Source organism: Triticum urartu, chromosome 7 (genome assembly GCF_003073215.2).
Source record: "Triticum urartu cultivar G1812 chromosome 7, Tu2.1, whole genome shotgun sequence".
Classification (NCBI taxonomy): Eukaryota; Viridiplantae; Streptophyta; class Magnoliopsida; order Poales; family Poaceae; genus Triticum; species Triticum urartu.
The window spans coordinates 258,104,821-258,115,129 of NC_053028.1; the positions used below are offsets into that span (position 1 = coordinate 258,104,821).

General features: G+C 40.6%; 1 long non-coding RNA gene across 7 annotated transcripts; it reads left to right on the top strand.

The window, feature by feature from the left end:
• The first annotated feature begins 1,872 nt into the window (after window positions 1-1,872).
• LOC125525181 lies at window positions 1,873-9,874 on the top strand. 7 transcript variants are annotated; one of them, XR_007291182.1, is made up of 15 exons: window positions 1,874-2,117; window positions 2,195-2,252; window positions 3,230-3,360; window positions 3,471-3,617; window positions 3,720-3,776; window positions 3,860-4,249; window positions 4,462-4,567; window positions 4,764-4,879; window positions 5,224-5,294; window positions 5,448-5,514; window positions 6,996-7,107; window positions 7,732-8,041; window positions 8,186-8,273; window positions 8,422-8,454; window positions 9,458-9,874. It is a non-coding gene; the product is annotated as an uncharacterized LOC125525181 (long non-coding RNA). The 7 variants fall into 7 exon arrangements; XR_007291178.1 differs by lacking the exon at window positions 6,996-7,107 and having other exon boundaries at window positions 1,875-2,117; window positions 3,860-4,029; window positions 4,146-4,249; XR_007291180.1 differs by lacking the exon at window positions 6,996-7,107 and having other exon boundaries at window positions 1,875-2,117; window positions 3,860-3,999; window positions 4,146-4,249.
• Window positions 9,875-10,309: the final 435 nt, after the last annotated feature.

The window sequence follows — 10,309 nt, forward strand, 5'->3', positions numbered from 1 at the left end:
ATGATGTGGACAATGAGCCCTTCGTTCTATAATTATCTACTAGCAAAAGTGTCCGTGCGTTGCAACGGGAGAAACATATTATCACACTTAACGCCCCATCCTTGTTACCACTTATTTTCTTTATCCTCATTGTCGGTCACGCTGTCCACTACACGGCGAACGTTCCACCTAAGCTTGGAGCTAATGAAGAATCGTCTACATACACAGACCAGCGAACAGTCGCGTTTGAGATCCCGGCCACATCCGCGCAATCTAATGATTGCGCCTTGTGTTTGTGCTATCCATATTTTACATCGTAGCAGTTCAGTACCAGTCCGTAAAGGACACAAAAAATCTTCAAATTTAACTTTAGTTTAAAACAACCAACACCTTTTTTTGTGGGGTAAAACGATCAACACCAAAGAACAGGGGAGGTTGCGAGTTTGATTCATGTCACGGTCAACTATTTTTGCCTCATCTCCTAAATGGGCTGGTGGGTCTGATTTGTTGGACCGGATCGTACAGACAGGTTGGGAGGGCACTTTTTTTCATTGGTGGAATGTAACACAGACGAACGGGGCAGAGGCCCGGCGGCCCAGGACAGACGATCTGTAGAATAGCCTAGCTGAGTATGGAGAAACGCTATGGACATACCAAATGGGAGGCCAAATAATATTATACCTCCATTTATATAAAAAATAGCATATATGCCCGTATGTTACAACAGTAAAAAAAAGTGATATAAATTTAGTGAGGATTGTATGCACAAACATAACATTCAATGTGTTATAAAGTTGGCGCAAATTTAGTAAGTATCATAAGTGGGTTTGCTGCAACCAAAGAAAAAATAATGTGAATTTAGTGAGGATTGCATGTAGGAAAAAATGCCACATCATTTTTATTCATAAGATATGGATGAGGCCAGTACGCCTGTCATTGGTTCAAATTAAATTCCATACCAACCAAATATGGCGCCCACAAATCCCGCACGTTCTATTTATTTGGTAGGATCCTCCCTCAATCCTCCTATAATTACCATATATTTTCTTATTGTGTATTTTTTCTCTTTCTTTTCTTATATAACAAGCATGTCATGAATCTCAGTGGCCAGCCGGTTAATTACCACATAATGACCCTATATTTCCTTTCTCTCTCTTTCCTTTGGCCTTCCTTCTTTTATTTCCCATGCAATATCCATACCTTATTCTTTTTTTTATTTCCGAAACAGTTCGATGCCTGGCAACCTAAGAACGTATATAAACTGCAAAAAACTAATGTAAAATAGCAAGATGGGACTATTTAATAATATGTAAACAATTATAAAAAAGCCTCTAACATGCTCTTTGTCCGTCCCGTGGGCCGCAACACCCGTTTCGGCCCAGCATTCCGTGTCCATCAAGCACCCAACTCCCTCAGCCCGAGTATGCTTGTTTCCTATCCTTTATGTTAAGGAACCAGACGCCCAAATAGGCACATCCATGAGCCTAGCTAGACTGATTTGCTATGTTGGCATCTTCACGGCAAACCATGGTTCGAATCCCAGTTTTCTTATCCTGACTTTGTTTTTCTATTTTTATTCAAACTAAAAGCGTAAAAAGGTGTATTATGACGATGAACTCATAGAGTCAATCCGTACTTTATTATTAGGGATAGATTAGAGATAGCCATACATCGAAAACATTAACGTGTACATCATGAGCGCTCACTGGCTGCATCCACGTCGGACAAGCTAAGGACAAAAAAAGAAACAGTCGAAGGAAAAAAAAAGAGCGAAGGGTCTCAGCCTCAGGCAAAGCCTCTCCCTCTCCCTCGTCTGCGGCCGCCGCCGCGCCCCCCCCCCCCCCCCCCCCCCCCCCCCCCCCCCCCCCCCCCCCCCCCCCCCCCCCCCCCCCCCCCCCCCCCCCCCCCCCCCCCAACCCTTCTCTCCTTCCCTCACCTGCGCCCTCGTCCACCTGGGCCTCGTGGTCGGCCATGGAGGTCTGATCCCGACCCATGGATGGATGGGGGCGAAACCCTAGCCCCACACCCACCCATGGATGGATGGGGATGGGGCGACGGCGGCGGCGGCCTTCTCTTGGTGCTTACTGATGTGGTGGTCCTCGATGCCGGCGACGGGTTGCAGCACGTAGACGCCAAAGGTACTTACGCCCTCCATCCTCCTCCACTCCCCTCACCTCATCTTCTTGTTCTGGATTTGTCGATTTGATTTGTGCAGGTTGCGGGTGTGACGGAGGAGCACCATGGCGGGCGTGCAGGCCATCTTTCCCTACCAAGTGAGCCCAATCCCTTTCTTTCTCCTGGACAGCTCTGAAGAATTGACATTTGTCAAGAACCTGCAACAGAACCAAAAGAATGATATAAGTATATAACTACTTTGGTGATTCCTTTTAAGATGGCAATGGGACATGAGAGAAAGATAATTTGTCATTTGAGATGCCCCTAATTCAATTTTATATCGTGCTGAAATTTCTCAAACTATTATGTATATCATCTTAGTAATTGAGCTAAACAAACTGCCATGGTATTATCTGCTGGTTGCAAAATGAGAAAAGCAACACATGCATGAAGAATAGTAGTGAATATTACACATTTTACCTCTCATATTTGTTGATCTGACCCTTGGCACCACCCAACGGAGGATGAAGGAAGAGGCCAGCTGCAGCAAAACCATGCTCCACATTCCCTTGCAAAGGAAAAATTCAGAATTGAAGGTGTCCATGCCGGACTGTATGCAGCGTGCGCCTGCGGAACGGAGTTAGTTTTGCTGAGAACTGAACATGGGTCAAATTACAATTAGTATTAGGTTAATCAAGTTGTTTCAATTGGTATTAGCAGTCATGACTCGCTTTTGTCCACTTAGCTGAACACTCCTTGCTTGAATTACACACGTTTCCGAGCTTTTGAGGTTCAATTGCCATGTGGCCATGAATATGACCCAGAAATTGGATATGTGACCAAGAAATAGAGCCACTGTACTTTCTCCAGGCATTCTCTCGTCAACCAGGAAATCACTTTTCTGTACAAGTAAAATACTTTTCAAACTGCGCCAAAAATTAACCATTATCTTTTTCTTGGCCGTCTGTGATGCATGCTTGATCCGGTTAAAAAGAAGATGACAACAAGTGCTTGATGTAGTCTCATCAGTATAACATCTGCCGCAATACTATAGACACATAGTGATCTACTCCAACGACTTGGCAATCCTTTCTATTTCAAGTTCTGGCTCATGTATCTGTGTAATTGGCTGCAGGTTATCACTGCTACCCCACCGTAGTCCCTGGCAAGTACATGTTGCTACCAAGGAAAATATGCTTTCTCATCAATTTTGCAGCATGCATTAGAAAGTTCAAAGTTTATATCCTTGAATAAATTTCTTCATGAGTAAGTGGTGCCTCTTGGTTCATCTACTTTGTAGTTACGACCTTCAGGTGTCTCTCAATTTTAAATTGTGCACTAATCATGTGATCTATCAAAACATATTGGCTACACAGAGGTGCATCAGGATGACCATCCACCATTGTTTCTTCGAAAGCACGCGGCAGAGGCACCCACACCCGCGGTTCAGCAAGATCTACATCTCCAACAACTACACCAAGGACTGGGGCATATACGCCATATGCGCCTGTGTTGAAGCTCAGGTAACTCATATAGGTGTACTGTTTCATATGCTGGCAACCCACACGCTTTGAAACAATCAATTTCTAATGAATCAATACCTGCATTTGCAAATTGTATCCCAGTGTAACATATATGAAGGAGGACAGAAGACGACTGTTTTCAATTACATGCCGGAGAAGGTACCTGCATATTCACACATAATGAGATGAGATTGAGCATTTGCATATATCTTACTTACATGTACTGATGAATGCTGCTGCAGGCTGCCGACAGAGAAGAGACGACAGCAGGAGCAGAGCCTCTCTCCTGCAAGGCCTTAGGCATCTTCTTACAATGCCCATACATATTGCATATTCATATTACTATTTTCCGACAAACTTGCCTTTTCATGGCTGGCTCAAGGTCATTTCGGAAGAAAAATCCTACTAAAATGTTTGTATAGTTGGCAGTCCGGTGATTCCAGCTTATTTGTCTAATTTGATGTAGGAAATGAATTTTTTTGAGTTTGAGTTCTCAGTAATGCTTGTTGCCTCCTGTTGTGATTCTAGGTTGAACTTGCCAAGATGCTACTAAATAAGGGCAGGGGCACTTGTTTGAATACTGGTCAGAACCCGGTGTTGATGACGACAAAAAGAAAAGCTTCTTTGACAAGGTGTTTCTTTGGTTTTATCCTTGAAATGTTTCATTATTCTGTTGGATGAATGATGGATCTCATACTTGCCAGGGATATATACTAATAAACTACGAAAAATATATTAGTTACTTTATTGTGACAGGTTTTTATGAAGTCAATGACATTTCATATGCATAAGTGCGTACGAAAATAAAGATTGTTCTTTTCCTACTAAAGTTTTCATTGCGCAGGTTTGCCGACTTAATTCAAGCTATCCTGTTGGACTGACATCATACCAAAAGGCTTTTGGCAGATTCCAAGTCTGGACAAAATCCATACGATGGTTTCACGCCTTCGGTTAGTCTTGTCATGCACCATTTTTTCATGAAATTGTTGGGTTGTTTGAAATGAGCCTTTTTGTGTTGTATGTGATCTAAATATTCAATTCAGAACACCCATTTGCTCTTTTTTCCCACTTTGAACTATTGTGAACTGATATGCCTTACCTATCTGAAAGTAGTACATGGTGTTAATAAATGAACTACATTTTCAGGTTCTCTCGGGGAAGTATTGTCCTTCGGTGATGACAATTTTGTTTAAGCACACAATGTTGCATTTGTTCTTGTAGCTAGTGGGCTTGGCGAAAGACTTGGTTACAAAGGAATTAAGGTACCATGACTTGAGTTCCTAATAGAAAACTTACATCTAAATACTGGTGTCCTTTCTTTCCCTTCATTAGCTGGAATATTGGTTAGGGGAGTAAGAACAAAATATTGTCCAGAGCAAATCCAAATGAGTTTACTGAGTGCTAGCCAGATTATTGCTATTAATGACTATATCAAGAAGTGCTTTATACTTTCGCTTTTATCTCTTTTTGGGTTACAAGCATGCTCACCAAATGTTCATGAAAATCTTAAAGCCAGGGAGTGTACACTCAAGTCTAAAGCATCCTACCAATCTATGCTATCTTTGGATAATAATTTAATTGTGCTTTTGGTCATATATCACTACAGGTTATCATTGGAAAGTCTAAAAGTTGCACAGGAAGATCTCGGCAAATACTTTAAGCCCCAAAGTAACAAAGGTGAGGACCTAAACTGGTGGTAGTGGTACTGGCCTACCTTTCCTTCAGGGAATGACCAGCGGACCTGAAAGATGGTATCGGCAGTTTGATAATTGTAGCCCCAATGGTGCTCTGAGCTCTTTGAACTCAGTCAATGTGGGACCCTTTTGACAGGAAGTATGGGAAATATTTCGTTGTTGCTGCAGTTAACCTATGCTAAAATGCTGGTGTTAATAACCATGTAAGTGTGTATTTCATTTCTTTTTCTGCAAAGTCATTCGTTGTCACTACTGCATGTATTTTATGCTCACTACTGAAATCGATGATGTCCTTCTGAAGCTAATTGAGAAGTTGTCGGTCAATATGTCGCCTAAGCAATTTAAGTTGGAAGTTCTTAAGGATATAGAAAAGGAGGATCAGGGAAACTATGTTAAAGGGTCAAGTTAGGATATTTACTAATTAGCTTGAAAACTCTCAAGGGTCAAGGGAACAATTAACATAGTTTCGTGCTAACTCGATCGACAGATCCTCAGTTCGAATCCCCGAAAGCACACCATTTTTTCGCTCGCTTCAGATTGAACGGGAAAAAAAAGATGGGCCGGCCCAGCACCGCGCGGGGATGTGCGCCCGTTTGTTAGAATTGAAGAAACGGGCGCAGCGGGCGCCGGCTTTTAGATGGGGCTTTTTGGGTTTTTGATTTTTGTCTGGTTTTTCCTAGGTCTACAAGAAACTATTTATTTTTTGAAGCACAGCTGTGCCTTTGAAAAAAGAAATATGTACTTTCATAAGAATCACAATTGTATTTCTCGTGATAGCATAGATTTGCTTCCGCGAGAAGCAGAACCCATGCCTCCGCCAGAAGCACAACCTGTGCGTTGAAGAAAAGCACAAGTGTGCCTCCACTAGAAGCAAATATGTGCTTGTACGATAAACACAGATATGTTTGATGAGAAAAAAAACACAACCATGAGCTTCTACGAGAAGCACAGTCTTACCACCTCGAAAAATGAATAAGACACGATTTGTGCGTAAAAAACGGTGAAACCACAACTGTGCTTTCGTTTTTTTCTTCTGCCTTTTCTTTCAGTATTCAATGTTTTCCGGTTGTCGATTTTTTTGGGATTTTTTCTTTTCTTTTTTTAAACTAATCTGTAGTAGAACAAAATTGAATTTCATCATCCTAGACAGAACCAAAATCAACTAGATATTGTTGTTTAAAATTTATTAAAAGATCTATTGTTAGGAACCATCCTTTGGAATCAGAATATTTAGACTAATAACACCAAGATGTAGAGAGCAACTTAGCAAAATTATTGTTAGCAAAGAATAATTTTGTACAATGGAAACTCGTGAGGGTCTAGATCCTCTTTTATCGGGCGACCATCAGAAAAGGTAGATCCTCTTTTAGTTGACAACTATTAACAAAAGTATTGTTAGGCCACGAACATGAGCAAATTGTTTAAACAATTAAGCTGATTTATAATAATTGTATAACTCAGTCCGAACGCATGCCCCACCTGCAAAAGAAAGATACAGTTGCTGCAGCTAACTGTTGCAACTGCGTCTATAGAAATCAGAGGAAGCTTATTTAATCATCCAATTGACAGGTTCAAATTATTGTCAGTGCTAGCCTGCTAGGACCAAATGCACGTGTCAATTCATGCCAATAGCTGTAAATCAAAAGAAAGAAAAAAATAGACTCACCAGCTGCAAATACTCCAGGAATAAAGGCGCAAGCATGGCACTGGGCATGATTTATGTAGTACAACGATTGGGTGAGAGGGTTTAATTTTCATATTTCTTTCAGACAAACAGATGGAGATTACATGGTGATGTACGTATATGACAAACCTTTATTTTCTGTAAAGTGGTAGTGCAGATGACCAATGTGGTGTGAATTCCACTTCTGCAGATATCTTGTTGATGGCACTATTTTCTGTCACTATAAAAACATCGTTGTATACTATTGTTACACATGATTTCATAGTTTGCCAAGCATCACAGAATTTGTGGTTGAGTACTTATATCCAAAATCATCGTGTACTGAAGTTAATTTATGCATTGTTATTGGAGTTGCCTTAATGTTTCCCGTGCTATCAAGATCTACCTATGCTCTGTTTTTAACCATCTAAAATCATGAATAACCTGAGCCATTATCGTCTATCGAATCGCTTATGTAACCTCTAATACTGTAGCTAGTTGCTTCACATGCGCCTGTTAATATCTACAATCTATGATGTCATTGCTTTTCTCTTCGAGCTGATCTGTTGTCTGAATGTGTTACATTTGTATTGCTTTCTCTTATAGTTCCAGTCAGGAACTTGCACATACACATATTCTTGTCCTTTCAGTTTGATTTATAAGAATGCATGGTATAATGTGACTGTTTTATCTAGATGTGTTGCATTTGACCATAGATACTGATGTGATAAATAACTATTAAAGATGTAACTTTTAGGTGTGGGGCTTCCTTGGCCAACAACAACTTGAGGTGGCACGGGAATGGATCCTGTCATCATCCTTGGTGGACTCCCAATAAAACCAGGAATGACAAGGGATGATCTGTTCAACAAAAATGCTAGGATTGTTTGCTCAATCTGTGAAGGCGTTGCCAAGAGTGTCCTAATGCAATTGTGAGTTTGATCAGCAACCCTGTGAACTCAACCACCCCCATTGCTGCGCAGGTTTTCAAGAGAGCTGGAACTTATTATCCCAAGCGTCTCCTTGGAGTGACAACATTTGATGTGGCGAGGCCTAACACCTTTGTGGTATGCAGCCTGAGGAAACCATCTTGAATATCTTCTCTTAAAAAGCTTTTACATGCTCAAGCTCAACATCATGTGCTTAGATAGTCTACTTGCAATGCTTATGGCCCTTTCTCATTTACTGTTCCTCTTGTTGCTTTTTTGCAGGCGGAAGTGCTTGGAGTTGATCCAAGAGAAGTCCACATTCCAATTATTGGGACATGCAGGGCCCACTATATTACCCCACCTGTCACAGGTATCTTATGGCGCTGTCATCATATTGGGGATGTAATATTTCCTATTAAGAAAATATCTCTAGCTTCTATGAATATCAACACTTGGAGGATGTAAATTTGCTTTAACTTTGCATTCCGGGAACTTGTACTGGACTTCTACATAACCAGTCAGCAAAGAAAGCCAGCGCAGATAATTTTCAGGTATTTATTATTATTGTTACTTCAGCAAGATATTTTATAAATATTTTGGAATTTACATTCTGATAGTTATGCTGATATCTTGTGTATGTTCAGTTTTCTCCTAGAATTATTTGCTCGGCTTAACAAATCATGTGGCCTTAAAAAGGAAAGACACATTTGGTAGTAATTTTTTTCTGTTCGACAAAGAGAGATGTGCATCCCACAAGCCTTCAGTTATCTATGAGCAGAAAAAAGGATTGTGGAACTACTAAACTATTTTACTTTCTGCCATTTTTCCTTTTTCTTTATAGTTTATACAATCAAGAATTAAGTATGACAGTGGTAATGTGGCACCGATGAAACCAGTTAGTGTATGTTCATATATTTATGCTATATTTGTTGTTCAAGAAAAGCTAAGAACTACTCATATTATTATGATTGTCGATTCCATTCAACATAAATCCTTACTAGGCAATTCAAATCTCAGCGAATGTGTATTTCACTACACATGCGCTTATCTTCTTCCAAGTTAATAATATGAATTCGGTTGGACCACTAGAAAATATTTTACTTGCAGTTCCCATTGTTGCAGATATTGGTTTTTCCTGGTTCTTTCTAAATTTATTCATTAGGTAGTCAATGCTTTTCTTATTACTACATTTTGGTCATAACCACATTCTTTAATAGCCACCACCATAGTACTTAAGTTATTTTTTCTATTTCAGGCAATAGGAGCATACCTTATCTGTTGAATTGTTCAAACCAGAATTAGGCATGATTTTGGGTCATCGAGTTACCCCTTCTGCTTTATGAGTGAATACTCCCGTGCTGCATTCTATTACGTGTATTCTTTTTTTTAACTGGCGCTCATTTGGACTGCATATGCACGTTAACAAATGTACAAGCAGGATTAGTGCGCACAGTTACTCAGATTCGGTGTTAATAGAAAACATTCATTATTTACACAGCTATAGGTTTACATTATGCAAATGACAGTAACAAAAATAGTATGACACAAATTCAGGTGATGACCAATCAAGGGAGGCTGTTGATGAGATCAATGACACCAGAGGGACGGACAGGCAGCTGCAAAGCATCTGGCAGAGCAGCCGGTGAACAGGAGGAGCAAAGACACCATCTCTTGTGTCATTGTAAACATCTACTGCTAGCAGAGCTTCAGCCGGTGAACAGGAGGAGCTTCAGCTCTGTCGTCGTAAACTTCAACTGTTGGCCGAGCATCAACCTCATGCCCCTCAAGTGTACAATTGGTTCTATGCCAGTTTGGTTTTACAATTTTCTGTTGTTATTCATACAATATAGTGTTTAATCTGGTTGGGAATAATCCACCACCCAAAGGCATCGAGGCCTAAAATATTGTTGTTTGTTCAAAGGTTGTTTGATTTGTTATTAGTTGTAAATTCTATTGTAAATTCCTTGCTTATATGTGCATGTTCACCAGCAATTAGAGAAAAAAGGGGTGGAAAGGTCGCTTGTCAAGCTGGCACCGCACAAACTTCCTTCCAGGAGGCGCCACCGGGCCCCAACCCCTAGTGCACCATAATGATATGAGTAAGGAGGAGAGTAGAGAGCAAGCCTTACATGTCTGCAAGGGCCTTACCTCTGGTAGCCAAGGATTGCTTGTGTCTTTATCCTCGCTTAAGGTTTAATTAGCCTTGGTGTGGGGTCTCATGGGCAGTCACATTGGCTAGTCTGAGTGGCTCTTGCTGCTCATGCTAGGCTGAAATTGCTACTCGGTTTTTTATTGCTTATACACATGCATTTTCTCAAGACAGTAGGGGAAAGACATTTTTGTTGTTTAGAAGAGAAAACAAAAGAAAATGCTCTTTCTGCATGATTAGCTACACATGCAAATGCA